At 45.4% G+C, this 26,994-nt stretch overlaps 1 protein-coding gene and 1 pseudogene across 4 annotated transcripts in view; both read right to left on the bottom strand.

The window, feature by feature from the left end:
• Galnt18 (polypeptide N-acetylgalactosaminyltransferase 18) overlaps nt 1-26,994 on the bottom strand; it is a 343,509-nt gene that overhangs the window by 217,651 nt on the left and 98,864 nt on the right. The gene's annotated exons all lie outside the window — the stretch shown is intronic.
• Nucleotides 1-26,994, bottom strand: part of LOC147827990 (serine/threonine-protein phosphatase 2A 55 kDa regulatory subunit B delta isoform pseudogene) — a 152,124-nt pseudogene that overhangs the window by 30,995 nt on the left and 94,135 nt on the right. The window contains exon 2 of the transcript XR_015451447.1: nt 1-26,994. This exon is cut by the window's left edge and continues 30,995 nt beyond it; it is cut by the window's right edge and continues 75,446 nt beyond it. The product of XR_015451447.1 is annotated as a serine/threonine-protein phosphatase 2A 55 kDa regulatory subunit B delta isoform pseudogene (transcript).

Raw genomic sequence — 26,994 nt, 5'->3', positions numbered from 1 at the left:
AGGTATTTTGTCATGCCCACACAAAGGTAACACAAAAAGGAAACCAGTTGTTTCCATCTGTTTGCTGTGATAAGTCATGGAATTGATGGTAAGATACCATAAATATTATCTCTGAGTCAAAACAGGAGACAGGGAAGAACAGAAAGCATCAGGGAATGACAGTGAGTTACTAGATCCCAGAACATACTATTTCTACTAAAGGTGGTACAAAGGCATCATTCCTGCCAATACTGACCACTACTGTTTCCACAGCAGACATAAATAATCAAAGCACTCTTTCCAGATTCACCCTGAAACAACCTGCTCAACAAAGAGCTCTAGGCAATCACCACAAAGTAATAGGAGCTGGAGTCATCCTGGGTTGCACATTATGGTTTCCACTGTCTCATAAATGTCATATTATCTGGCTTCAGTCCCAACACTCCATTGAAACTGTTCTCTCTAAAATTTCTGCAATCTTCCTCCTCACCGGATTCAAAGGCCTTTGTTCTGATGTAATACTGCACTCTCTCCCTCATCCTCTATGCACCCAGTGTACGTGGGCTCTCTCCTTTATCTCAGTGTCTTCAAGCTCTGTCTACACTCCCTTCCCACTCTTTCAGATCTGGCCTCCTCCACAGTGAAGCCCCTCGTTCCCAATGCAATCTAATCTGAGTCAGAGAAGTTGGCCATCCATTCTCACTCTGCTGAAAGGGAGTTCTCCTTCCCTGTGGCCTTCCTTCCTCATCAGTACAGGTTGCAAGCATTTAAAGTGCAGTTCAGCTTTCTGAAATAAAATTATGGATGATCACGGCCTCCTCCAGTTACCTTGCAGCAACTTCTAATGTCCAGCACCATCTGGCTGCTCTAGTCCTTGGGAACCTCCGTGATAAAAGGCTCCACCAAGCAAGAGGGTGGAAGCAACCAGCTGAAATAAAGTTTAGGGTTTATCTATTGATTTCTAATGATCTACATCCCCCTGAACTCCAGCACACAGCTCTTCTATCAAGGGGATATAAAAAGCATACAAGCAAAACACATAATAGCACACACACAAAGTGTAAAACCCATATGGATTTGCTATGGATTCCTGGATCTAAGCTACTCATGTATTTTGTAAAAAAAAAAAAAAAAAAAAAAAAGCCAGTAGAAGATATTGACTCATATTCATGGAGCTTTTTCTTTTCCTTGTAGCAAGATGACTTCAGATCCAGAATAATTAAGCATGGATGTGAAACCCTCTGTCTAAACCCTGTCCAGACTACTTCTCCAAACAGCTACAAAGAGACTTAAGAAAAGCAACAACAATCCTAGCCAAGTAGTGGTGCAGGTGTTTGGAGGAGAGAACCTCCCAGACTGCTAACACTGAGGAGAATGCTTGTCTCAGCTTCCTAGAGTAGGGCTAGCCATGCATCAGCCAGCACTATTGATTCCTGTGATTGCTACTTACTGGTAGGAAGTGGGGCCATCTGTCTTCAATTAATTAGAAATAGACTGGAATAAGAACCGTGTTGTTGGAAAGGTCACAGCATGAGGAGAAGCTCTCAGGGCCATGTTAAAGTAGTTCCAGATCCCAAAGAAACAAAACTTCCAGTTAACAGGCAGGAAAATATCCAGGAAACCCAAGGGAGGCCAGGCTGGTCCACTGGAAGGGACAGCTCTGGTGTCCTGGGAGACATACAGCTGCAGAAGAAGGTACAAAGCTGGTCATATAAAACCACCCACTTGTCCTCTCTCAAAGAATACTGTACTCCTTCTCTGGTCACATTTTCACTTTTACACAGACAGTAGGTACCGACTAGGACACATGGAGGACAAAGACCTCTGGGGATACCCTCGACAGAAACAGCACCTTAGGAAGCTCTTCCTGCATAGGCTGCTCCCCAACACCTGGATCCTGATCACAGGGGCAACGTGATCCATGGGTCAGGGCTGGCTACCTTGGCATTGCTATTAGGATCATCACAGAGACACCAAGTACTTGGTAAAAATGAGTGAGTTAATGCGTGAATTTTTTGATTGTTGAAAATTTCTACTTTTAAGGTCTTTTATTCATCCAAAAAAGAAGAGAATGTCACTGAAATAAATACTAAAAACTTATTTTATCGCAGGAGCATTTAGTTGTCAGAAAACCCACCAAAGAAGACATCATTTCCCCCATCTTAGAAATAAAGAAACCAAGTCTCCGGAGAAACCAGAACCAAATCAGTCTCCCAGCCACCAGCCCTGGTGCACTGTCCTTTTATTTCTCTTTCTCTTCTACTTCCTCCTCCTTTTCTTCTTACTCTTCCTCTGCTTCATCTGACTCCTTCATCTTTTCCCCTTCCTCTCCTCTTCCACCTAAACGTTTTAGTTCTTATATTTATCAAAGAATATATGCACGCAGATTAAAGCATCAAATTCTTCTGCAAATCTTACTTTAAAATATCCTTTCTACAGGAGTACCCTGTTCTGTCTCAACTCCTAACTTCCAACAATTTCCTTTCCTCTAGTGCAACATTTTGAACTCTTCTAGATTTTTCTCTTCAGATGTATTGCCATATGTCTATATGTTATTCATACATTACTTCTTCCTGTTTCTTTCTCTAGCTTTTAAGTATTCTCTGTTGACTTTCCCAAGTGGAAGACGAAGGTTTAACTCTCCCACACAAACACATTCTACCTCCCTTCCCCACCATCTTCCCTTGTGCGTTTTGGAAAATGACTTTATTCTACACCCACACTTGATAGTGTAGGTGAGTATAGATTTCCAAGTTGTAAACTATTTCCCCTTAGAATGTTAAAGGCATTGCTTTATCTTTTTCTAGCTTTCAACATTGTTTTTGAGTCATCTGACCCTATTATGCTGTTTCATTCCTAAGTCTTTTCTGTATGAGGGTTCCCTTGTCCACAAAAAATTCACTTTTTTATGCCCCAAACTGGGGCTTAACGAGCTCTTTCGATCCTGACATATGCCACAGCTATGGGAAATTTTCTGAAGTTACTTCTGTGGCAACTTTCCCTCCATTCCTCCCTCTGATAATAGAACAACTATTATTGGGATACTGGATCTACAGGGCTGATGCTTTAATTACCTTGGCTTTTCTCTCCTACTTTCCACCTGTTTTTTGTCATGTCTCTACTTTCTAAAAGATATGTCAACTTTAACTTTCAACAAATCCACTGAATGCTTCATTTTTGCTAGCATGTTGTTAATTCCCTCAGGCTGTGATTTGTTTTGGCTCTTTCTTTTCTAAAATAATCTTCTCACCTGAATGTAATATCTATGTCTTATTTCTTTGAGGAAATTTAAACAATTTTTAAAGGATGTCATCTCTCAGGATTTTCTATTTCCTTCAGGTTGTCTTTCATATTCTTTCTCTGTCACTCATTTTGAGTGTCTGTTGATCCTTGACCAGCTCCTCTTATTTAAGGGTAAGGCAGGAAAATACTAGTTAGAAACTCTGTGGGGCATTTGCTAACTATGAACTTCATTGTGAAATAATGTGGATGAGCCATTATTAGGGAAAACACCTATTCTCAACATGTTTGGGTCTTTTTTGCGAGGTAGATCAGAGAAAAAAATCTTGTTGCCCGACCAGAGTATGAAAATCAGTCTACCCCTGTTCTAGGTGCCCAGGGAAGACAATGGCTGGTGAGGTCACTTTATTCAGCATGGGAGATGTTCACCTAATCCCTCTTTCTGGTATGACACCCAAGCTGAGTTAGATGTTGCTTGGCTCCAAATCCTGTTTCACTCTCCTGGCAGAATACATTTCTGGTTTTCTGTCCAAATTGGTAACAGGGGCAGCATTTATTTACTTGACTCCATGAAGTGAAAGAGGGGACTGGGAAGGATCTAGTTATTTTTTAAATGAACCTTCAACCAACCTTCCTGTTTCCAGGCTCACTCATCTCCATCATTTCAGGAGGAGATGCCAGCATTTCAGGTGAGGAGGAGCCAAGAAGGTGCCTAGAGTGGTGTCTGATTGAGAAGGGGGTGGAAATGATAGGGAAGTGGTGATGGGACTGATGGGTGAAGGAACAGGCAAGGTGGGTTTGAGAGACCTCGGTGAGAAAGGGGAAGATCAGCGTTTACAGCCTAGTGAGAACTTGGGGTGACAAGAACACTGTTATCCAAGAGAACAGTTTTCAAGACTGAAATATTGTGCATGAAGCAAGACCAAGTGATGAGCAAGTTCCAGTAAGAGAAGCCAAGAGCCTTCTGGATGCCACCAACCCCAGCTGCCAGGTGCCCATCTCCTCTCCTTAGCTTTCAGGTCACATGCGACAGATTTCCTCTGGACAGTTGGGAATGGCCAGAGCTTTTTTTTTTCTTTTAAAGGGAAAAGGATGTTTGAAGTATAAACCCACCGAGTGTTCAGAACCCAGAGCCCTAGTCTTTCCCAGAGCAGACTCCAAACTTCAGGCTCATGCTCATGACTTCCACACCCCGGTCCTACCCCAGTTTATTATCTGCAAGTATCAAGGAAACCACCACTTCAAGGACCACCCCCAAATGTGACCATTCCCTGCTCTGATGTCCTCAACTTACTTTAATGGGAGAAAAAGCCCTTGAATATATACACAGTGCAGTATTATATAGTTATAAGCAAGAACACAATTATGTCAAGGGCAGGAATAGATGGAACTGGAGGTCATTATGTTAAATGAAATAAGTCAGACTCAGAAAGACAAATATTGCATGCATTCCCTAATACGTGGAATCCAAAAGAGATGACATGAAAGTAGAAGTACATGGGAAATTATTACTAGATAAGAGGAGGGAAGGGAACAAGTGGGCAGGGGACGTGAGTGTAAGGAAAAATGGTAGATAGGATCAAAATATATCATATGTATATACAAAATAACATGGAAACCCAAGGTTTTGTAAAATTAATTGGCACTAAAATATATTTTAAAATACATCCATATATGCATACATCATCAGTATCACGGAATTCTTGTATAAAGCAATACCATTACTATCCCAAAGAAATTTATTGTTGATAGAACTATTATTTAATATATATTCAATATCAACATTTTCCCAAATATTCCATTAATGTCCTTTATAGCTCTGTGTTCATTTTTCGAATTATCAACCCAATCTTAGCTCAAGCACTGCATTTGGTTGTCACATCTTTTTTGTCTCCTTTGGTCTAAAATATTCTCTCTCTCTCTCTCTCTCTCTCTACACACACACACACACACACACACACACACACACCTTTTATTTGCTCTTCTTCAAAACACTGACATTCCTAAAATCTATGCTAGCAGATGTAAGATGTCCTGCAATGTGAATGTGTCTGGTTAATTTCTCATTATTATCTTCAGGCTGGAAATTTTGGGCACTAATATTATGTAAGTAATATTGTGTTCTTCCCATCATACTCCATCAAAAGCCACATAAACTCAGTTTGTCCCATTACTGATATTGCTAAGTGTGATTACTTGATTAAGGTTGCGCATGCCACATTGCTCCATGGTAAAGTTATTTGGTCCGTTGTAATTAATAAGTAATGTGTGGGGTGCTACTTGGAGGCCATGTGAATATTTGCTTCCCCAAATTGTTGTTGTTTTTTAATCACTGCAATTACTGTGATCCCTCCCTAACAGATTTGAGCAGTAATGGGAGGACAGGGGCCTGGCCTTCACTCACTTCGATATCTCTGTAAATCCCATTTGGGACTGGTTAATGATAATGAAGCCTTTGGCACTTTTTTGCTATAGATGCACTTACAGGATGGAACTCCATTTTAAAAATCCATTACACCAAAGCACAGCAAAAGCAATTTCCAGTACTCAATTACTCTAGCATCGCTTCATCACTATAGATATTCTTAAATGCAAAGCAAGGCTGGCTTTGGATATCCTAAAGGTGAAAATGGGTTTACAATAACAAAGCTTTCAATGTTTCTCAGGAAATACCTAGTACAATCCAAGCTCCTTATCCTGGCCTGTGGCCCAACAGACCCTGGCCCCACCACCCATTCTCCTGTGACTTCCTTGCATGGCAAATCTTACTCACCATTGAAGGCCAAGGACAAATTTTTGCTCTTCCACAAACATTTGTTGAAAAAAATGACTCCAACTCGTCTGAGTTCTCTCTGTCTGTGACAATGAGAGGAGTTGGCACACACTGTTCCAGGGGTCTCTTATCTCCCCATCCAGCTAAAAATAGAGCTGGGGTACCCAAAGGGCACCTGGAGCATACATTCAGACATCAAAGAAGCTTGACAATCAAATCATTTTTAAGGAATTTGATATATTTTTAAACATTTAAGTAGTCATTATGAGAAAAATTAGAACTGCTGGTATTCCTTCCCTATAAATATATAATTTTATATATTTTTATTTTGAATTATACATGAAAAAGAGACAAAGAAAGCACTGTAATTCTTAGGACCCCATATTTCTTAATCTAGCTTTGGCTGAGAACTCCAAGGGCAAAATTCATGTTACTTCTCCCCTTGCTTCAGGTCTATCTAACACAATGGGCTATACATAATTACTACTCAATAAGCAGTATGACTGAGACAAGACTTAGAATCATGCTGATTATTTTTGTTCTCTTGGACACTGAATGACTTTCCCCCTTTCCATACCCTCAGCACATCTCCAATAATAACAAGAAGCCCAGGCCCCCCGTACCTTGCCACTGCCAGAGAGCAAGGGACTGTCCATGGGCTCTTAGGCACATGCTTGGGTACTCAAGACCTTCACTGCCCTGTGGCCAGCAAATGGGCTGCTTCATTCTCTGTCAAATGTGGTTTTTTAATAAAATGGAGTACTACTCAGCCATAAAGAATGAGAAACTAGAGACATTTATAGCTAAATGGGTGCACACTGAGGCCATACTCTTAAGTGAAATAAATAGGACACACATGTAAATACAGAATAGTTTCTCTAGTGTGAGAAACGGAAAGTGTAAATAAGGATTAAAATGAATAATTGATAATTTGAAATAGGAAGAAAAGGTCCAAAAGGGTAGGGGAAGTGGGAGGGGAAGGGGAAAGGAAAGAAGGGAAAGGAAAATTTATGGGAAAAGAAAAACGGAACATCTTGTTCATGGTAACAAAGAGGGCAATCTTGCCTCTTTGGCTATGCTTGGGACCACTCCTAGCACCACTCAGAAGGTGTGCAGGCCTGATGCAGCCCAGTGGGTCATGTCCTCTGGGAGGCCTCCAAAGGCCAGGGCCTCTACCCTTCCAGACACCTTGCTGTAGCCAAGTGAACACCAGTCAAGTGTCTAAGCCAGCCCCAAGGACACAGTCAGCTCCTGTCCCAAAGAAGCATGCCGACCAAGCCATAGAGACAATGGTGATATATAAGGATAAACAAAGTAATGTTGGAAGAAAGGCTTTGGAAACTCTCGCAATAAGAAAGTCTCTTTTATTTATTTATTTATTTATTTTTTTGGTGCTGAGGATCGAACTCAGGTCCTTGCACTTGCGTAGCAGGCAGCAAAATCACTGAGCTAAATCCCTGGCAAAGAAAGTCTCTTTTAATGGCAGCCAGCCTTTTGTCTGACACTAAAGTACACAAAGCATTTTAACTTATTGTCTTAGTATATTCTCCAGAGGCCTCAGAGATGGGCAGGTAGGAAATATTAAATATGAAATGGTACTAAAGGCTTCCTATCTTGGGTGTCCTCTTTGATAAAGTCTCACCATGTTCCATCTCCTATTCATGTCTCTTCTGCAAACCTTCCACAAATACAACTAACTGCTGGTCTTTATATGAGGCACTGGGGATGCAGAAAGTCCCTTTGAGAACTATGTGCAAGACATTTACCCATGTAGTAGCATTTCCTAGATTTAACCTTGGGCTCAGAGCAAGAAATAGAAAATGTCTGCCTTTGAGGAGTTCCCAGCTATCCAGCCACGTGTCAGACCATCTTGTGACCTTGTGACCTGATGGCCCATCTGTCTCCTCTTCTATGCTGTGACCTTTTCTCAAAAGGGGCATCTCTGTGGCGCCAGGGTAAATCTCGGGGCTGGATACACTGCAACACCATTTTGAAGACAGGCTTCTATGGCGGACGACAGTCCTGGAGCAGGACACTGCACAAGTGCTAGCTGAGTGCCGCCTCCAGTCAGGCAACCCATCCATCAGGCTGCCGGCCTCCTGCCCTGGTGGACTGTCTGCAGGCTCTGTATATCACACCACTGCTCGTTCATGAGGACAGTGCTGGGCAGACACAGTTCTTTGCAGTGGGCTTTGCAGTTAGCAGTACCTTCCTCTGAGCTCTGATAAGGACATGTGTTTACCAGGTGATGCAGGGGAGGGCCAGGCTGTAGACGAGAGTTCTGGAAGTACCAGGAACAGGCTGCCCTTCCTCTGGAATATGAGTTTCTCCACTGGGGATGATACTGAAGTCCCCAAGGGTGGCATCCAAGGACTGAATATCCAAATCCCAGCCAAAGAATCTGCTGAAAATCAGAAGGATCAGCTATCCTGCTCCACCCAGGGAAGACTTGCAGGCAACTTCGCCTGACCCCAAGCCCTGGTCTCAGATTTGACACCCAGCTATGTGCAGCACTGTGGGCCATGCTTGCTGTGCCCCATGCTTGCTGTGCCCCCATGTCCAAGGCTAATGTACAGCTGAGCCAGGCCCCACAGAGCAGACCCGGGGAGAATTCACTGACAAGAGCTTCCCCAATTTTAGATCACACATCCCTCAGCAAACCTGAGAAAAAGGCTGAACACTGCTCAGAAAATGCAAATATAAGCACACATAGACACTGTGCTAAAGGCTGAATGTCTGTGTCCCCCACATTCATATGTTGGCATCTAATCCCCAGTGCAATGGGGATTTGAAAGTGGGAGATTTGGGAGGTAATTAGGTCAAGAGGGTGGAGCTTCCATGAATTAGATTAGTGCCCTTACAAGAAGAGGTTGGAGGGTTCTCTTGTTTTCTGCCATGTGATGATACAATGAGAAGTTGACAGGCTACAATCTAGAAGAGGGCTATGAAGAGGCCCTGAGCATGCTAACACCCTGATCTTGAACTCTAGCCTCCAGAACAGTGAGGAATAAATTTCTAGCCAGCTGGAATGACTGAGACATACACATATGTGTATGTGTGTGTATTCTCATGCATAGATGCATACCCATATGTACACATATAGAACTATTCCCACAATTTGTGTGTGTTCACAGACTCCATAAAGCTTGTGCAGAAATTGAAGTTGAGAATCCTTGTTTTAAAATCTTCCTGGGAACCCAGCAACCTCGGATTCCCAACTACTTTCCTCATAAAGTCACCACAAAAGAAAGCCAATTTTTCCATCTGAAACCTGCCTGATGAGTTTAGGGTTGAGCCCCATTCCGTGGGCAGCAGGAAAGGGTCCATCCAGCCCTATGTCCTAGTGACCTGAGACCTCTCCCACCTCATGGAGAGCAGCCTGTCTCATGGCCGGGCACTCCTGACCTGGTCTCACAGCTGTCAGACCCTGCCTGACCCAGATCTGCCAGGAGGACAGATTACCTTGCTTTGTGTGGGAGTCCTTCAAGGTACTTTGTCATTCAAAGACAAGCACCCCAGTGCATAGAAATTCCTCCCTCTGAGTGAGACAGGAATCAGGGGTGGGATGTGGAGTGGGGAGCTGATGGTTCTCCCATAGGAGAACATGCACACACACATGCACACAGACGTGCGCGCGCGCACACACACACACACACACACACAGCCATATACACTTTGTTCTGAGCCCAGGGAAGTGATGGTAAATTAGCTATATCCTCAGCATAGCCCAGCCCAGCTCAGACCTTACTCAACCTATTTTCAGTGACAGATCCTTCACCCAAATTGGCAGTCTGTGCAGGAAGTGTCTGGAAGGTGTTATGGAGAGTTTGCAGCACCTGCGGCCTAGCCTCATTATGTACCTTAACCCAGTGGTATTATCCACTTTCTGGCTACTGATGAAAGACATCTATCAAATGGACATCAGCACACTTGGTGCTGGCTAGGAAAAGGACGCCTCGCAGAGGCCCAGGATGCTAAGGCCAACTCCTCCTGTCACTCAGGTGTGTGTGTGTGTGTGTGTGTGTGTGTGTGTGTGTGTGTGCCTGTGTATGAATGCAGCATGCTGATGCATGCACATGTGTGTGTTTACACACTCCAGCATGAATAAAGGCAATGGGTAGTACATATAGATGGGGCTCCATGTACATTTCCCCCCAGTTACAGCCCAGAACAGTGGTGGCAAACCCATGGCGGACATATTATTGTGTTTTTCTTTTAAGACAAATGATGTCAATGTATGAGTTGTTTTTTCTAATCTAAAACCTCAGTATTCAGGTTTAATTGCAGTCTTAGCCCTTTGTAATAAATAAGTTGCCTTTGGGTTGTAGTTTGGGCACTTGTTTCTAAAAGGTTCACCATTGCTAGCCAGAAAGGAGGTGCTCCTCCTTTCTGGACCACAGAAGTACATTTGAGAAGAAAAAGGTATTTTGACGGCGCAGAAGAGCATGCACTGTGGGGTCACAAATACATGGATCTGACCTCAAATCCAGATTCTAGTATTTATGCCCTGTGTGACCTTAGGGAAGCCACTTCATGTCTCTGTGCCACTGCTTCCTCTTCCATAACACAGGAATCATAAACCTGCATCACAAGGTTGGGAGGAATACATGCGAGGCTTAAAAAAGTATCACACTTGCACACTGCAGAATGTCAAGACACATCTGTTGATTTTCTGCTCCTTGCTCCATTCTGAGCAATCCCAGATAGAATCATCTGAGTGAGAATCTGATTTGAGATTTCTCAACTCCCCATTTGGCTACATGGTCTACTTCCTTCACAGACATGGGTCATCATCCCACACCCGAGGGAGGCTGTGATTGGCACTTCTCAGAGGACCTGGGTGATGAAACTAATAACACACCCACCACTCCCCAAAACATAAGGCTGTGCCCTGGACCTCTGCACAATGACTTGTTCTTCTCTGCCAAGCTTCAAGCTCTGGTTTGTCAAATAATTCAGTCTTCTTCACTCAAGACAAAGGACAAGAGATTTCATGGAATGGGAAGCCAGTTTATTTCTTGGGATGCCTACACAGGCCACAGTAAAACAGTTTATATCCCCAGTGACATTTCTCCTGGGACTGCTCATAAGGAACATCATTTTCCATAAAGCCTTAAAGGTGTGGTTCATTTGTTGTAAGTGGGACCAAACTATGTTTTCCAGCAGTTCTAGAGACCTTTCAGACTGATTTTTATGGGACTTTTAGATAAAAGACCCCAAGTTTGAATGGGTCACAGATGGACAACAGGGCAGATGGCCAGTCGGTGGCTCAGACCCTGGACACTGGACGCACCATAGGCTAATATAAGCCACCAAAACAAAGGGGACCTTCCGCCCAGGAGATGCCTTGTGGTCACAGAAGAATGGGTCAGCACAGAAAGGTGGCTTTCTAAAGCACCTTCCCTTAAAGAGAATCTCTGTCCCAAATCCATTTACAGATGAAGAAACTGAGGCTCAGAGACATGAAGTCAGTGGTCTAGTCACACAGGAAGTAAGTGTTGGTGCTTATGTTGGAACCGGGTCTAGATTCTGGATCCCCAAAGTCTCTGCCTGCAACTACCTGCCCCAGGCTGACCCTTCAGGAAAATTACCTGGAACACGCTGGCAGAGGCTCCCCACTGGAATGGCAGAGCTCGTTCCTTTACAGAGCACTGCTCCTGAACTTGTTGCCCAAGACACAGCTTCCATGAGCACTGACTTTATAATAGAAGTGGATGGCTGACCTCTCTTGTGGCCAAGGGTCACCAGACTGGCATTTCTGAGTGTAGATAAGAAAAACAATCACATGGGTGAATAAGTTTTCTACATGTGAATGTGCCTAATCTGATTGTAGCCACAAGCCATGGTGCTGTATCTCCTTCCTGTTCTTGTCCTATAAGTGGCAAACCCAAGGAAGCCATCAGTAGTAGCCACCCTGGGCCTGAACTCCAACCTGTGCTGTCAGCTACTTCCCATGTGACTGCTCTGAGGGGACTGGAGGACACAAACAAACTGACCACAGCAGCAGGACAGCCAGGATGGAGCGGCATCAGAAGAAGGAGGACCAGACCTAGGCAGGCTGGAGCTCTGTGCCCAGAAGATTCAAGGGGTGAAAGCAAGCCAAAGGTCTTGGCCAGAGGCAAGGGAAGATGGCTGTTCATGGGGAGAATAAAGGGCCAGGAACTGAAAAGAAAACTCAAATCAGAAGATTTGGCAGGAAACTCCAGGTCATGTTAAGGAGAACAGGTATGTTAGGCAGGGCTTACTCCACATCAAGCACACAAGAAGCATCCTGCAGTCTAGACCCAGACCCCATGTTCCAGTGAAGAACCTCCTACTTTCTAGCTGTGGGACTTCGGGCAAGTCATTTCACCTTTCTATGGTCCAGCCATCCCTCTGTTAACTAAGAATAGGAACAGTGCCTCTCTTAGGACATCACATGGAAGACATGAGGTCATTCTTGCAAAGTGCTTGGTACAGGGCAGGGCACATGATCCACCCTTGGTAAATGTTTGCTATTACTACCCATCTTCGGGAGGTAGGAATTACTATTCCTTCTTTATGGATAAATGTGGAATTCAGAGAGCCTGGGACCAACCTGAGGTCTCACACCTGTCATACCTATGCATGACAGAGACAGGTTCAGTGGTCTCTTGGCCCTCGAGTCCCCTGTTCTTTCCAGATGCCACCTACATGTCAGATTCGGTGAATAAAACTAATGAAGTCTCCAGAGCTTATATTCTAGTGAGCAGAGAGAGACTGTCAAAGCCTAAAGTCATAAAACATGTCAGTGCCACAGATGGTGGCACTCAATACTCTGGTAGGCTGAGGCAGGAGGGTCACAAGTTCAAGCCAACTTAGGGACTTGGCAAGGAGACCCTGTCTTGTCTCACAAAGAAAAAAAGTCAGGTGGTAAGAACTGATACTAATGAAGGTGACACAGAGGAGGGAGAAGTAGGTGACAAAAGGGGGCAGGGAAGGCATCCTGGTCTGGGGCCACACAGATCTAGCCATCGGAAATCATATTTAAGATACTCAGTTGCTCTCTTCTGGGTCCCCTGTGAGAGACCAGCTGCCTAGATGAGGTTGCAGTAGCTGAGCTCCTGCCAAGGCTCCCAGACTCATGCCTGTCCTTCCTGAGCCATCCCGGAGCCCCTCTCCTCACCCCAAGTGGCCCCAAGCTTCCAAGATCCTCCACAGAAGAAGGCTTGATGAACAATTCTAATGGAGTTGAGAACACTGGTAACCTCCCAAAGCAACCCTCCTCAGGAAGCACTTCTTCACCATCGTGAGCTCCAGCCACAGGAATGAAGCAATAATGGTGTAACGGAAGGCATCTACTCCCAGTGCCTACTCTGATTTAGTTACATGGCCCTGGCCCAAAGGAAGAGCTGTCTCCCTCCAGCAGTTTCCAAGATGCACAGCCCTAAGGAAATCAGCAGAAGTAGACATGAGGCCTGGCTCCAGAGAACTCAGGACACCAGCTGACTGTGGGTGTGGCTGCACAACACTTGCTGATTCCCAAGGTGAGACCCCACTCACCAACCAAGCCCTTTTCTCTGCTGTTAGTCCAACGTGACACCAACTGCATTTCATAGCTGAGAAAGCCAGTGACAGGATAAGTGGTGTTTGTTATCTGACTAAATTGTAGAGGAAATGATGTGTGAATGAGAAAATTCTACCACAACCATGGATCACTTCTGACAACTTCGATTATGGTTCTGTTTAGTTAAGCACTTGTGCATTCTAATGAACTGTCTGATGAAATTATTAATTGGATCTGGGATTTCCAGGGCTTTTCCGCTTCTCTGAATCCTTCCTAGTGGAGATGATATGTCTTCAGGTACCTTCATTGTGAGGGTTGGTTTTCCAATCAGAAGTCTTAGAGCTAAAGCTCAGGGCATATAGATCCAGAATCTAGACTGAAACAGCAAGAGTAGTCCTTGGCCTCCTCACAGAGTCCAAGACACAGAGATACAAGTTCCGGGAAATCCAGGGACATGACAAGACAATCAGGGCCACTGTGGTCAGTGACTAACATTAGGAAAGGATTCCAGTGGAGAAACCAGTCAGAACCAATAGATAACTGTGCGGGAGATGGGTATTAGTCCTCTGGGAGCAGAGAGAGCACTGGGCCACCAGCTTCTCTAACACAGACCCAGAAAAACAAGAAGAGGCCCCAGACCTATAGTGCTCAGAACATCCCCCAGCCAGGTCTCTGGTGTTGCCTGTACCAGCATTTCCAGGCTTTTTCTATTCCCTTCCTACTCTAAGGACAGCACTGCAACAGCTAAAGCATCAGGATAGTTCCTTGCTGAAACCAAACCCAGGCAGTTCTGCTTCTGGTAATAGGAACAAAGAGGGAACCCAAGGTCACCCAACACAACCATGTGCCCCTAAGGGTGGTATGGGCTGCAATCCAGCCCATATCCTGCTCAGCATTTTGTTGCATCCTGGTCACACCAGCCCAGAGGATGTGGACCAAACCTCTGGGTCCCAGTGGGAAATTAGCCAAAAGGATTTAATGAAAGAACTATTTCCAAAGGTGGGCAAGGCTAAGGGAAGGCAATGAGGGCCAGCTACTATGCATCCAGCTTACAGGACGGAGGGCATCTTCACAGGAACCCAACAGGAGTCACAGCCACATAGCCACTGCTCAGTGCTGCTCACTGCCTTTTATAGCCAAGGAGGCAGAATTTATAGCTGAGACAGGTCCTCTGGCCAACTACCAGACAGGCACCACCAAAGGGGACTGAGAGCAAGATGCAGCATTGGGTTCCAAAAAGTAACTGGCCTGGGGGCATAAGGATCAACCACCCTTCCTGCCCAAGAAATGGGCCCCTGGAGAGGGTCCTCAGCTCAGAGCTCTTAGATGAGATCTTTTTTTTTTTTTTTTTGTACCAGGGATCAAACTCGGGACCTTCCACTTGCAAGGCAGGCGGCAGAACCACTGAGCTAAATCTCTGGCCCCTAGATGAGATCTTTTAAGCAGCCTAAGGTGCTTATTACATGCCCCACAGACACTGTTCTAAATGCTTAACAATGATTTCTTCATTTAATCTCCACCAGAATGTCCTGCAGAAGGTACAGTTATCTTCTCCAAGTTACAGATGAGAAGACTGAGGAACAGAGGGACAGGTAACATGCTCCAGATCACCAGGGAGTCAACCAATTGCAAGTGGGCGTCATCCCCAGGCAACATGACCTGGTTTGCTCTCTAGCAGCTGAGCCAGGGGGAGGAGCTTGCCCCGTAGCACACTGCTAGCCCCAGGCATTAGCAGCCACTGCATGCACAAGCACTTACACATCTCTGCCAAGGAAGCAGGAGTGGGGAGCAGGACAGCCCGAGTTGGTGAAGGGTGACAGTGAGGGAGATTTAAAGATGGGGCAAACCGTTGGACCTGCCATGGGTTGGGAAGAAGAGTTCTCATCTTGATCAATTATTTCATGCCGATCAGCCTGGCAAGGGGCGTGACGTGGGCCAAGACAGCCCCTCAGCTGACACTCCAGAGACCGATGATCCCAAATGTTTTAGAGCTTGCAGTGGTAACAAACAGCTCACTGCAGCACATGTGCCATAAGTTCGCCCCCACTGCCCTTGACCCTGAGGTTTTCTGCACACCATACTTCTGGCACATGGGGAAACAAATTTCTTTTTCTCTTTTTGAAGGTGTATATTAGCTAGCTTTTTATCACTTGGACAAAATACTTGATATACATAGCTTAAGGGAGGAAGGATTTACTTTGGCACACAGTTTCTGATGTTTCAGTCCATGGGTAGCTAGCTCCAAGGCAGAAATATCATGGCAAAGGGCCATGGGAGAGGAAAGCTGCTCACCACATGGTGGCCAGAAGCAGAGAGAGAGGAAGACAGACCCTGCTGACTCTCCTCCTCCAACCAGGCCCCACCTTCTAACAGCATATTCGGCTAGGAATTCACCACTGGACTAATTCACTGATGAGTATAGCACCCTCATGATCCAATCACCTTCCAAGGACCCAACTTCTGAACACATGAGCCTCTTGCAGGACATTTTTAATCCAAACCATAGCAGAAAGGGATCATGCAATCACTGCATAGTCTCTATCATGGGAACACATCCAAGACTCTGGCTACCAGTCCACATCCATCAAGGAAGGCTACATGAGGCTTTGTTTCCTGGCTATCTGGCTGAATTGCCTAGAATCTGACTTCTCAGATGGTCATCCATAGGCTGGGAATTCCTCTTGCACACAGGACTTGAGAATCTTGTCTTCCCTTACTCCAACCATAAGACTCACTACCTCCTGGCTCTCCTTTTTGCTCCTCTATGGCTCCCACACATCTGACACCCACACCCCATGAGAGGCCATTTACAGGTCTCGATCATCTGGATACCAACATGGGTCAAAATTGGTAAATGTTAAAAAGATTATAAGACATATAAAAACATGGGGGGAAAAGTCTAGAACAGACTGAGGACTTTTAGGTCTAGCTCTGCCTGCCGGGGTTTTCAGAGCACTGTCTGGCCACCCTTGAGACTCACTCCTTAGCCTCTTACTTTTTCATCCAGGCCTGTAAATGGCTCTCAAGATCCTGCCACCCTAATTTGCTCTCCAGTTCCCAGGAACTCTGAACTTCATTAGGAAAGCACAAGGATGTTTCAAGAGGTCGAGAGGAGCTCTGACTGCACCTCAGACAGAATGCAGACAGAACAAACACTTTTCTGAGCTCCTACTTCACCCTGAACAGCCATGTCTCTTATTCACAATCAGAAAATGCCAGAGAAGATTTCAGTGGAGAGAAACCAGAGTCATTCAAAGTTACCCTTCTCTCTAAACTTAATTTATACTACAATGACAGTAATTTCTCATAGTAGTTTATATGAAGGGAACTGGTAGCTCAGGCAAGCCCAAACAGAGGACCACCCAGCACCTCCCTGCCAGAGAAGCCAGCCACTTCTCCATCCTGGACAGCCAGAGCCACACATGCAGGCACACCTGCTCCTGTAGTCACAATGACCCTACAGGGACTCTCTCACCATACCACACAGAGGAGAGATGGGAACCTGCTAACCCATCCACCATCAAGGACACATTCCTGAGTCCCCAAGAAAAAGCAGGACACAAAAAGCAGGGACTCAGGTGCCTCCTAAATGAGGAAGACCTGAGAGCCATGTCAGCCACCCACTCCTAGCAAGAGACACGAGACACAGAGCCCCAGGCCTCTTCTTCCCCACAGTCCTCCTTCTGAGGTACACCCCTCCTCCTACCTCAGCTTGACATTTCCTCCTTCTAGAGACTAATCTTGTCAGACACACATCTCCCCCTACCTTGCAGGCTCCAAGGCTACCTCCCAACTCCAAGAGAGGCCTGCCCATCCCTGAGCCCCCACAGCTGGCCCGTGTCCCTGAAATACCACACAACTTCCGGTAGCTAATAGGGCTTATGGCTAGGGATAGGAATGGGTCCTTCATCAGAGGGAAGTGGGAGATGAGAGCTGCCCTTGACTTTGCGCAGTCATTTTTGACCTAAAGCCCTCATGCATAGCACAGCCAAGAGGCAGAGACCTGCTCACAGGAACAGGAAGTCCTGTGCCAGCTAACCACCCTCCAACAGCAAGTGGAAGGCTTCCCAACTGTGCCACATGATAAGCACCTCAGAGCCACCGCAGAAAAGCTCAAAGCCCAGTAGAATCCTGGCAAAAGTCACTGCAACTATGTTTTTCTGGGGGTTGTAAAAGAACACAGACAGTCCACTGAATCCACTGGACGCAAGGTCTCAAGCAGTCTCAGGGTGACAGCTCACCCTCTGCTGACAAGGACCCTTGGCCATGGGCATGTAGCAAGCAGTGGACAAGCTGCACCACTTGTTCCAGAATCTTGAAACAGGCACTTGCCACATGGACAGCATGGATTAAACTCTTCAAAACTGGGTTACATGGGGCCGGGGATTTAGCTCAGTGATTTTGTCACCTGCTGCGCAAGCACAAGGACCTGAGTTCAATCTCCGGTACAAAAAAAAAAAAAACGAAACTGGGTTACATGACCCCCCCACACACACACACACACTCTGAAATTCCAGGTGCTGTCAAACCTTTAACTTCTCTTATCCCCACATTAGACACTACAGGAAAGGAAAAAATGGAGCTCAGCAGCACAGACCACCAACAGCTCAGCCAGAGGACCTGCTTTATAAACTGCTTGCCAAGAGAACAGCGATCTATACGCTCTTTCTTATCACAGCCCCTTTCATTTATGTGTACAAGATAAATTCCATCTAAGGAAGTTCCACAAGCACTAAATTTTAGTCAGGAAGCCTGCCTTCTGGATTCGGCTTTGCTGCCAGTAGACATTATGAACTTAATAAAGTCATTTAGTCTTCTTACCAATAACAATAATCATAGTAAGTCCAGAACCCCTCCACGAATATTACTTTTTGATACAATTGTATGAGTTAAATAGCATTATTATGCACATTTTACAGATGAGAAAACTGAGGCTTGTAGAAGTAAAGTAGCTTGCTCCAAGTATGGAAGTAGCAGGGAGCAAGAGGGTTTTAAATCCAAGAAGTCTGATTTCAAAGCTAATGCCTTAAAATCTCTATGCTCTGGAAGGAAATATATGCAACAAGATGCATGATAGGCTGGGGGTTTAGCTCAGTGGTTCCACCACCTGCCGCACAAGCACAAGGTCCCAAGTTCAATCCCCGGTACCAAAAAAAAAAAAAAAAAAGATTCATGATTGCAAGCAACAGTGTTGGCTGATGCAGGCAGAGGGATTAATTAAAGGATACTGGATAGCTCAGGGAATTGCCAGAAGAAATAGAGAACCTGATTCCCAGTGAGATCATTAAGTACATCACCCAGTTCTTACTGCAGTAGAAAACCATTGCTAAACTGTGTCAATACTGTGGGTGGTGGACACTGCAGCCACCAGGAACCCAAGAATTCCATGCTCCTGGCAACTTAGCCAGTGGTAGGCACTGGCTCTTGACTCAAAGCTACCTCAGAAGGTCCATCAATTGATGTAGTCCAAGTCACTGACTGGGCCCCTCCTCCAAGGAAAGCAGCAAATCACTTTTCTAAGAGTGATGGACCTCACTCCTACCAAAACTCAAAAAGTAGGGAAATCACCACATAGAAGTAGGTCCAGATGCTGGATAGTCCAAAAATGACAGATGTTCAACAAATAAGGAAATTGAACAAGGAATTCTTTCAGGTCTTTATTTGCAGCAGGAGTCATTTATTTTAACAAACATAGTGCAGTCCAGTGTACTATAATTTCCACATATTTATTCCTTTCACTCTGTGAGAATGTTAGACATGGTTATTCATTATCATTGCCTTGTGGTGCCCCTCAGCCCTCCAGGAGAAGGCTTCCTCACTGACACTGGACTTGTGTACATGACTTGCTTTAGCCCTGGAGGCATGATGTAAACTACGGAGCCACTGCATGGAACAATCTCATTGTTTTTTTCTTCTAGGAAACTGGCATGTCCCAAATAGGGGTTGATATTTCAGCCTGTTCCTCAGAATAGGAAGATATATGGAGCAGACCCTGGAATAGCTATAGCAACCACAACTGACTCACACAATCAATATGCGTGAGAAGTAAATGTTTCTCATTCTAAGTCCCTGATTTAGGGGAGCTGCTTGTTACAACAAAATAGATTGGAACACATATATGAAGAACAGCTCCACACCACTGTGTATTAAACAAAGAAGAGACATGATTAAATAGGACCCAACCTCTGCCTTCATGACACTTATCACTGACACTCTCCAGTCACAGCTGGCACAGACAGTGGAAATGTTTCAGAGAAGCATAAACACTGCCCTGGGGAGCACTGGGAAAGGAGACAGAGATTCTGCCTGGGGGATCCAGGAGGCTTCCCAGAGGATAGGAAACCTGAAGAGGACCATGCAGGCTAAGTCCAGCGTCATCTGAGAAGGCTGCAGATGAAACACTATGCAAATTCAGCAAGCACAAGTACATATGCATACATGTGCAAACTCATGCACACATATCATACACATGTGAATTACTGATGTCTGCATGTAAATGAATACATTATTTGTATATATGAATATTTTCATGCACATTTATTGATGCATATATGTGAATATTTGGGTATGTATTCATATATATTCACATATATATACATATTTATTTATGAATCTATTTTGTGTTGCTGGAGTATACAGAGTAGAGAGGAGTGGTAGGGAAAACTCCATGGAGGAGATTTCAAAAGGCCCAGGATGGCAGCCAACAAGTTTCATCCTGATTCTCAAGGCAACAGGAATGACTGAACTTTGCCATCAGCCATGTGATTCAAAATGATCCCAGTATAAGCAGTAGAGTGGAGGATGAATAAGACAAAGAGAGCACAATGAATACAAAGACCTTTAGATTAAAGCAGGTTCTAGATAATTAGGTTCTGAACTGAAACAGCGATAACAAGGGTAAAAATGTTCACACACCATCTCAGTCAGATGCAGTCACATGAGAGATGAGGCAGGAAAGAATGAGAGATGACGCAGGAAAGAATGAGAGATGACACAGAAAGATCTGCTACAGCCTTGGTCATTAAGTGGGTGTTAGAGTTATTTATGGACATGGTGGAAGCTGCAGAAAGGGAAGCAGGCTTTGGGAAAGCTAACAAGTTGGTGTTGAATATGTCACATGTGAGATGTCCCTAGAATATCGCTGGGGTCAGAAATCAGAAGATGTGGAAGACACTGTCATCAGCTGGCATCGGGGAAGGGCTTGGGAAAGGCTCCAGAGATGGTGTTGAGCATGGTTCCAAGTCTGCTAGGTGTGCACTAAAGGATAAGATGTTGAGAGGAGAGAACAGTAGTGGCATTCTAGGTAGGGGATCGACAGGCACAAAGCCATAAGCAACAGATGTAGTCGGGGACAGCAAGTAATTGGATGTGATTGAAGGAACGGAAGCAAATATGTGGCTTCTCCATGTGCCATTTTACCGCAACCCATGGAACTGGTTGGAGGTTGATGGTTTCTGAGTGTGCAGGAGTGTTTGTGTGGCATAGGTATAGCTCTATGAATAAATTTGAAGACTTACAAGTGGACGCATAGGGTCTTTGGTGTTCCTTTACAAACTTAGCTATTGGTATATTTTAGCATTTGTGGGGATTTCTTCTTTTTGTCTTTCTGCTATAAAAATCAGAACATGTCTAAGTTTTCATGGAGCTAATAAATGGCCACATAATTCTTCCTTTTAAAAACATATGCTTTTAGAAGTGACTGTGTTATACTGCAGTAACGGAAACACTCAAAATATCCTTGGGTAGCTTACACAACTTGGCTTTACTTCTCACTCATGAATAAGACCATTAAGGGTCACCTAGGAACCTCGTTCCTGTGCTGTCAGTGTCATCCTCACACTGGGATGCGGGCTGCTGGAACACCTATACCACTGATTCCTGGGCACATACTGGTTCTTAAAGTGTCTACTAGGAAGTGACATGTGTCACTTCTTTTCACATTTCCTTAGGCAAAATAAGTCAGACAGTCAAGCCTGAAATCCAGGGGCAGGGGGTAAGTATAGCCCACCCACAGGAGTATAGTAGTCTCGGTGAACACCAGTATAGCTATTACATACTGCACACTAAAATAGCAAACTTCCTCAGTCTCTGATAGCATTTCACCTAGAGTATAGCAAGCTCATTTGATATGGATAACTCTTCCAGGATGGTGTTCAACTCAGGGATTATATTTACTGATTTATTATCTGAGTTGCTTTCTCATTGCTGAGACAAAATATACAACATCTGTACCATAAAGGAGCAGAGGTTTATTTTGGCTCACATTTCAGAAGATTCAGACCATGTCTTAAACACAGAAATGGCGTGGCAGCAGGGTCTGGGTGGAGAAAAGCTGCTTATGTCGTGGTGGCCAGGATGCAGAGAGAAAAGCAAGGAACCAGGCAGGAAGATAACGCCTTCCGAGGCCCGCTTCCAGAGACCTGCCTCCCCAGACCAGGCTCCAGCTGCTACCAGCAAATCGACTAAAGAGACCTCGAGATCCAGTCCTATTTCAAGAGCGCAGCCTATGAGCACATGAGGCTCTTGGGGGTACATCTAGATGTAACTTTTTGAGTGTATTTCTTTAGGACTTGACACAAAGTTGCCAATGGCCTTGGCATTTCTAGCCAAGAATGTTTTGTGTCCAGCCCTGTACTCCTGCATCTGATGCTTCCAAAGTCTTAATTGTCCTGGAGGTGCCCCCTGTAGCTCTAGACCAAGAAGGAAGCCAAGGAGCACCTGCCTCTGCTTCCACTGTACCTTTTCCCTGCATATTTAAAACTTTTTATGTATCGAGATGCTATTTCCCTTTCATTACAAAATTGTTCATAAAATTCATTCCTTGAAAAATTTGGATCCTTTTTAAATACTAATCTCAGCATTTGTACTGTTACTTTTTAATATATTAAAAATATAAAAAGGGAAAAAAAAGAAAATAGGGCACAGAGCCTATATTCTCTACCTTAGACACCTTTAGATCTGATGTCGCCCACGTGTCTGCTGCTGGGGTGGGGAGGCACTTTTCTCCTATGGTATATACATGCTTGTCTTTTGAAACTCCAGTTTGATGCAGCCAGTACCATTTTTGATAGCATTCTAGTACCAAAAGAGAAGCAATAATTGTTACTATCATGTGGCTCTGCAATTGACAGGTTCCTCCTAAGTAAATGTCCACAAGAGCTTCATTCAACAGAACCATAAGCAGATCAGCAAAGCTCTGCCTGAGCATCCCAGGTTCACCAACCCAGGTGCAAAGCCATGAGCAATGGCTCAGGAAATATGTAAACTTCTTCAGTATTAAATATACATATATGTATATTTTTAAAAATCTAAGTCTATACATATTTATAGTATCAGATTTTAATTTCTTATTCTGCTTTCTCAAATAGAGCTTTCTAGGCCTTATCTTTCTCCTCTCAGTCTTTCACAGCCCCATCAAGGCAGGTTATCAATGGGCTGCTTCCTATTTACTGCCTGATGGGCACCAGTTATTCCCTATTTCTTTAACTGAGAATAAGAAGAGCCCGATAAACTCAGGCAGCTTGACCGGAAACAGACAGCAGAGTCCCAGTCATGGCCATTGCCACTGTCAAAACCTCTAGATGCCAGGCAGGCAGGTGGCCAGGGATTTACCGGGCACTTCTGAGAGCCCAGATATTGTGCTAAGTACTCTGCATGGTTTGTCTTGCTAATCTTCACAGCAGTCCCATTAGGTGGGTCCTATATTGCATACATTTTACAGAAGAGAAAACTGGGTCTTAGAGAATTTATACATAGACTATAGAGAGTAGGATGCATGTGAATAGAGGCTGAGAGGATAATTAGGAATTTTCCAAGTGTTCAAAGGAAAAAGGCTACCAAGCAAACTGAGCAGCACGAAGAAAGTTATGGAATTGTACAAGAAAACTGCATGTTTGTGGAAGAGTGCAGACAGAGCACAGGGTATCTGGGTAGAATTAAATAAAAGTAACTCTAGGGCTGGGGATTTAGCTCAGTGGTTTCGCTGCCTGCTGCACAAGAGTAAGGACCTGAGTTCGATCCCCAGTACCAAAAAAAAAAAAAAAAGTAACTCTAGAATGGTCCACCAGGGTCAATTATTAAGGGACTCATATATTATGCTGAAGAGCCTGGGCCTCTGAATTTGGAGGCTGGGCAAGCCACAAAGGAGGGAAGTGGGCAAGTGTAAGACAACCGGAGTGAGGTAGACTATGGCAACCCAGAAGGCAAACACCCTTCAGGTGTAAAGGCATTCAAATTCTTTTAGTTTTTTTTTAAGTCTGAGCTGAATTTAGCTCTTAAGGAATCATCTTATAAACTCTACCGTGCAGTGAGAAGCTGATAAGGGGAATTAATTGGGAAATGACAAGATTAGATTTCTTTATTTTAGAGAGCTTGCTCTGATGAAAGTGTAGATGGCAGGCTGTGTTGGGCAAGCCTGAGGACAAGGAACCCACAGGGGAGGTAGATGCAGGAAGGCAGCAAGAAATGATGGTAGCCAGGGCCTGGGCAGACAATAGAGAAGTGATAGATCTGAAGAGGAAATATTAAGGAAGAAGAAATTGACAGGACTTTGAAGTAAAAGGGGTGTGGAAGAGGAGTGTACAGGAGAAACAAAGATAATACCCAGGTTTCTGGTAGAAACCATTGGCAAAAATCACTGGTAAGCCCCGAGGTGAGGACGTGGAAGATAGTGAGTATTATTTCAGGACAGCTGATGGACAAAGTTTTCATGTCTCTGCCTCCAGGAGAGGTCCACTGGGCTGGAATGGGTCTTGGCCATGATTCTTTACTAGCCCTGTGGCTCAGTAGTTGACAGGTCCATCCTAGAAGACAGCCTGTGCTGTATTCCAGAGGTGCCCAAAAGTACCCCCGAGGCACTAAAACTGTTGCCTGTGTCTGTCCTTCACTCAGGCCCCTACTGATACATGAGGTCAACAGGTACCGGGTATTGTGGTTAATTTTATGTGCCAATTTGTCTGGACCACGGAGTGCCCAGATATTTGGTCAAACAGTATTCTGGATGTGTCTGTGCTAGTGGTTTTGGACGAGATTAACATGTGAATTAACAGGCTGAGTAGAACACATTGCCTTCCCTAATGTGGGTGGCTTTCCCCAGTCAGTTGAGGACTGAATTAGAACAAGCAGGCTCATTCGTGTGTGGTCAGAGTGAACTCCTCCTGCCTGACTCCCTGAGCTGAGACATCAGTCTTCTTCTGCCTTCAGGCTTGAATGAAAACGTTGGTTCTTCTTGGGTCTCAAGCCTGCCAGGTTTTGGACTGGAGCTCCTACCCTCCGCTCTCTTGCCCTCAGGCCTTCAGACTCAGACACGAGCTAACAGGGTCCTCCCGAGTCCCCAGCTTGCCACCTCACTCCTGGGACTCCTCGGGCTCCATAACTGTATACGTCAATCCCCTATCATAAAGCTCCTCACATGCACACAGCACGCAGTGAGGTGTCCATCTCCCTGGAGAACCCTAATACACAGGTCAGGAAGGAGCAGGCCAGGATTTTGTCCCCTTGTCATCACAGAGGGCCAGGGCAGCACAGGCCACATGGAGACAACTCTGTGGATGGGTCTGGTTCTGTGACATAAGTGGATGGTGCCCCTCAGCCAGGAGAAGGGAGAACAAAGATAAGAGAAGGGACCTCCCTACTGCCTGGGTGCTTTTCATAACTCATGCTCTTAAGCTCCACAGCAGGCCTAAGAGATGGCCATGAATATTCTCACTTTATAGATGAGAAAACTGAGGCTCAGGACTTTGGCCCAGGTCACACAGCTGGCTAGAGGCAAATGAAAACCAGTCTTACTAGAAAGCCTGTGTTCTCAGCACTCCGATATCTCCTCTCTGGCAAAGTACCACCTGTTAGTGCCCAAATCCAGCCCTGGGTGGGAAGATGAGTTTGACCATATATACAGACTCCAGTGTGCCCACCTCTGTCTCTCTGTGCCTGCATGTGTGGGCCCTGCAGGAGGCTCATAGGAGGCCCCTTTGAGCAGTAGAAGATGCCATCACCTGGCATGAGAGAGTCATGTCAGCTTGGGATTCTTCAGGGAGCTTGCTCCTCTGGGAGGAGAAGACCAATCTTGCCTTCACTCTTGGTGTTGCTGAGATCCTGGGGGTCCTGGCTGGGCACCTAGGGAACGGAGTATTCAGCTCTACCTCCACCTTGCAGTGACCAAATCAATCCAACCCATCCGGAAGAGAGAGCTGTGCTCTGCAGGTGGGTAGCAATTCCCTCTGGCAGATTTACTGGTTCCTAGCAAAGGTGATCTATGTGGACTCGTGTGTGTGTGTGCATGTGTATGTTTTCACAGCAAGCAAGAAAGCAGTACTCTTGAATCCAGCTCCCATTCCCCATTCCATCCTGCCCAGCACCTGAACAGAATCACCTGTTGGGCTCTTCTGTATTCATCACCTGAGATCATTGTCGTCAGCAGGGTTCTGACCACAGTCCTCCTGTCCATAGGGTACTTACCAGGAGCTCAGCTTGGAGCTGTCAGCTTCCAGTTCCTGGCAGAAACCCAGGTGAGACCGGAGGCACCAAGACGGGCAGAACCAAGTGGTAAGAGTGGGAGAGAGCCTAGTAGAGCTTCTGCAGGCCTCAAGGGGACAGGACAGGGGCAAGCCACTCAGTGAGGACAACACGGTGACTCCTGTGTCCACCTCAGACTGAGGCCTGCTCTTCAGCATCCTCCTGCCACTGAAGGCCTTTCCTTTACTGACCCTCTCATGACCCCAGAGTATGGTGCTGAGATAGAAAGACAGCACACTAGGCATAGATTTATTCTGGATATGTGAAACCCATGCCACCTTCAGCAAAGACCAGGGAGGCTGGAAGCCAATCACAGTTTCTCAAAAGCAACTGAAGCACCACAGTGTGCAGGTTCTGAGAAAACCCGGCAGGATGCCCCATTCAGAAGGTCTCAGAGAGCCCTGCCAAGCCTTGCAGTCACATGGGAGGGACACCCCACCAACCCTCCTGCGTGCCCTGGAGGAACAGGCTCCAGCCAACCAATTACTCCTATGCATAAGAGGCCATAAAAGCACACACACCGAGCTGCTTACTTTCCTCCCGTCTCTGCCAGGCTCTGCGCCCAGGAAGGAGACCCTGCACCCAGCACCCAGCCTCCTTGGTGTGGTGCAGCCAATGAAGTGATCCACACAGGGCCAGAGGGTAGATATGTCTTCCCCTCCACAGTACCTCAGGCCCACATCTTTGGCAGTAGCTGTGTTCCACCCTCTATCCCCATGATTTTATCTCCCGCCAGACAGCTTCTCTTCCAAGGTTCTGGTTCCCACCTCACCCTAGGAGGACTATTTGTCGCCTTCTCCTGCCTGCTCTAGGTGTGGCAAGAGCTTCTTCCTGGTGCAAGTGTCTGGGCAGCTCACTGTCCCTTGCTTACTCCTTTAACTCTGTCCTTACCACTTCATGGAGATTGCCTCATGTGAACCAGGAGGGAAAGTTCAGTTTCATGCCAGCTCCCTCTGGAAGACAT

Source organism: Heterocephalus glaber, unplaced genomic scaffold (assembly GCF_053883595.1).
Source record: "Heterocephalus glaber isolate CG9 unplaced genomic scaffold, H.glaber_assembly_v1.0 deba00001428, whole genome shotgun sequence".
Taxonomy (NCBI): Eukaryota; Metazoa; Chordata; class Mammalia; order Rodentia; family Bathyergidae; genus Heterocephalus; species Heterocephalus glaber.
The sequence above is the reverse complement of the archived record's forward strand: the minus strand, read 5'-3'. Positions and strand labels throughout refer to the sequence as shown.